General features: G+C 34.5%; 1 pseudogene; it reads right to left on the bottom strand.

The window, feature by feature from the left end:
• Nucleotides 1-1,660: 1,660 nt before the first annotated feature.
• Nucleotides 1,661-3,378, bottom strand: LOC111373979 (annotated as a pseudogene).
• Between the last annotated feature and the right edge of the window lie 165 nt (nt 3,379-3,543).

Below are 3,543 nucleotides of genomic sequence, written 5' to 3'. Positions count from 1 at the left end.
TTTTTTTTTTGGGGTAAAAACACAACAATTAAACCACTAAAATCTTTTAGATCTAGACTCAAAACTAAGGGAAAAACACGAAGAAAAAAACCCAAGCAAAGACTCTAAAACAAGAAAACAAAGGGATATAACTTTAATTCTAGTGCCTAGGCTCTGATACCACCTGATCTGAACCCGGATGGTTCGATCGCTATTAAACCCACAAAGAATGACACAAACCCCAAGAAAGCCAAAATAACCAAAGTTTATGAAATTTTACCCAAAAATTAGTAAACCAAACAATTAATACAATCACACGGATATATTGACCTTTTGATTACACAATTAAAGAAATCAAACCCGAAATTTAAAGATTGACCTGAAGGATTAAATGAACCAGAAACCAAAGCAATTATTAGAATACCTTGACCCCGTGATTGCATAACCGACAAATCGCACTTTGATTGGTGAACGCCACGAGAAATTATCTCGATAAGTTCGATAATTATTCACGAAGAATAACAAAGGAAGCAATCTTGCCTCTGATTAATTCAATATATAAAAAGTTCTACAATGAATGAAAATAAACCCTATTTATATCAAGTCCTCAAAACCCTAATTTTAAATGGAAATTTCGTGCAAAATATTAAAGAAAATACTAAAAGATTAGAAGTCTAAATAAAATTGGAAACTTGCGGAAATTGCATCAGTGGTCCCCAGCTTAACTCAAATTTTGGTCTCGACCCTTCATCCATAATTAGTAAATTCTCGATCACTTTGGGCTTCTTCCAGATCACATCAACAAGATTGCTCTTCAAATGTTTCAAATTGTGTTATGTCATTTGTCACATAAAAGACCTTATCTTAGCAAAAGTTGTACAGTGAGTTGACACGTCCTTAGAGTCGACCTATACTTTCTTGTAGAATGATAATTCACCATGATAATTTGATCAGTGACAACGAGTGGAAACATAATATTCATGCTTAAGCTGCTAAACATGAAAAGTCATGATAATTAACGACAAAAGCAGTTTGAGTTTGACATTTATCAATGTGCAAATAGTATCGTGTCTTGATATTTATTCTAAAAGGACAATATTCTTAGGAGAGCAGTATAATACGATAATCTAAGTGATGCAGAATTTTATCCTTAACATGTAGTCCGTAAGATGATGGTTCATTTGTGAATACTAAGCCTTGCAGTTTGACTGATCGTTTGAGTTTTGCATGAATCAAATTGCTTGTTTGACATATAGACTATCGAGATTTCATATTAAACTGTTAGCTTTGTTGAAAGGTAAAGTCCAAATCCTTATGTTTTAAAAATCAGTTGAAACATTATCAGAGAAAGGAGGAGTCGTAGGTCGTAAACAAATTTTTGGCATAAACCGACAAGTCTTCATGTTATTTTAATAATTTCTAAATATTAATAAATAAATAAGAAATAATTTAAATTCATGTATATTCATACAAGTTAATTGTTAATTATAAGAAAAAAAAATAGAATCAAACTTAAATTCGATTTTGTGGTTAGAATCGAATTATCTGATTCTCGATTCTAACAATCAAAATATTTTGAATACTAACTATAATCAATTAGAACTAGCCAAATCAGTCGAATGCTCAGCTTAAACTCAAAAAAAATATTTTATTTATATTAATGTTGTTTTTACTCGTTAAACCCGAGAGCAGAACATCGAAGAAATATGTACATTATTCCACTGGAAAACCTTGCTATAATATTCCTTTCATCGTGCATCATCAACTTCCCAAAGCATCCATCTTCTTACCACCTTAGCTTTGCAGGAAAATACTGCAAAATAACATATCAGTGTATGTTAAAATGTTATTTATTGTACTGTCCAGTCGTGTTTAGCACGGTGCGTATGAAAAAAGGATGGGAATAGTTCAGAAACTTGATCTCACCTTTTCAATGAGAGAGAGGTAATATGGCTTGACTTTCTCGACATCGGCTCTGACCTTGCTCTTGCTGTATAGATCATACTTGCTGTAGGGGAAGAAAAGGAAGAAGAAAACAAAGAATGAGGAATATGACAAGCGCGCATCTAAATGATAACTGTTTTCTTCTTTGTATCGATACGAGTGATCTTAAAGATTTTTAGCCATTCCAAGTTCTCCATGTCCTCCTGGTTCATCAAGTGTTTGTATGATCCTGATCTATGCATAGCTGCACGAAGGAATCATTATATAAAGACGCTCTGTGTATCGATATGCATCCTTCTGAATCATTGAGATACATAGCATAATTTCCCCTTTTTTTGTTCAATTTATTTACCGTAAAATGAGTGGAACTGGATAATGAAAAGACCAGCTGAGGGTAAAGTGATTTTGTTTTCTTTCGCCACCTGAAAGATAGTTTATAAGTGCCTCGTTAAAAACCTGCGCTTTTGTTGTTTTGTTAAGGGATATCACAGCATCAAGATTGTCCCAGTATTAGTGGACAAATTGGATTAATCTCTCATTACCGTCAAGTACTGTACATTCCCACTTAGCAAAGATGTAATCGAGGGTTCGAACAAGTACCATATACATGTAGTCATCATGCCCCCATGACATCAAAATGTTCTCAAGTCCACAACCTTCACTGTAAACTCCAGTTGCTGTATTGTACTTAGGGTTTGTAAAGTCGGGATTTTCCTTGAAATACTACAGAATAAGCACAAAACACATTTTAGAATTCTAGAGAAACGTGATTGAAGTTGAGCAAAAAAATATGTAGGCAAAAGTCAATTCGTGCTCTAATCACATTTGCGAGGAAAAATACCTTGTGATGAACAATTGAATCTTCGAAAGCACATCCAACAGGGTAGGTGCCACCTGTAATTTGTAATTTGCATGCACATTGACATTTAACAATTGAGTTTCAAAAAGATAATGTTTTGGACTAATTTTCAGTTCAACTGAATTAGCTGTAGTACTTACCCACAACAGCCAACTGAGGCCGCTTGCTGAAATTAGGATGAAGAAGAATCTTCCCAAGATCTAAAATCGGAACAAGTTTAAATTAACTGGCCACTATTTGAACTCAAAAAGCTTTTATTCCAAATATAAACAGGGGGTAAATTCAGATGAAAGAAGTTATTTAGGCAAAGACCTTGTGATAAAAATTCCCTGAACCTTTTTCCGTGGAATTAGAAAGTATAACAGTAGCATATTTAGGATCAAGAACAGGGGAATACCGTGGATGAGGCCAGTCAAGTGCAGCCAATCTTCATCTGGATAGTCTCTTCTTACGGCTTCAGCTGTCTGCAATAAGTGCTTGATTTGAGGCTTATCCAAATCAGGATCACTTTCATCAACAATATTGTTGAGAAGTTCTCAGCATTCCCATATACCCATTTCTACGTTGTCCCTTTTTCCTTGCCCTTCTCTCATCTTCTTCACCTGCAAATCAAGGAATTGTAAGAATCCATGTTGGGTTTTGATACTCAATAATCCGGGCAATGATTTAAAACAGTCGCGGATTATTTATCGACACCATGGACTTGGCTCGACTCGAAAATAACCTAAACTTGTGGATGGTCCAAGTAGTAGTTGGGTTAT

Source organism: Olea europaea, unplaced genomic scaffold (genome assembly GCF_002742605.1).
Source record: "Olea europaea var. sylvestris unplaced genomic scaffold, O_europaea_v1 scaffold11875, whole genome shotgun sequence".
NCBI lineage: Eukaryota > Viridiplantae > Streptophyta > Magnoliopsida > Lamiales > Oleaceae > Olea > Olea europaea.
The sequence above is the reverse complement of the archived record's forward strand: the minus strand, read 5'-3'. Positions and strand labels throughout refer to the sequence as shown.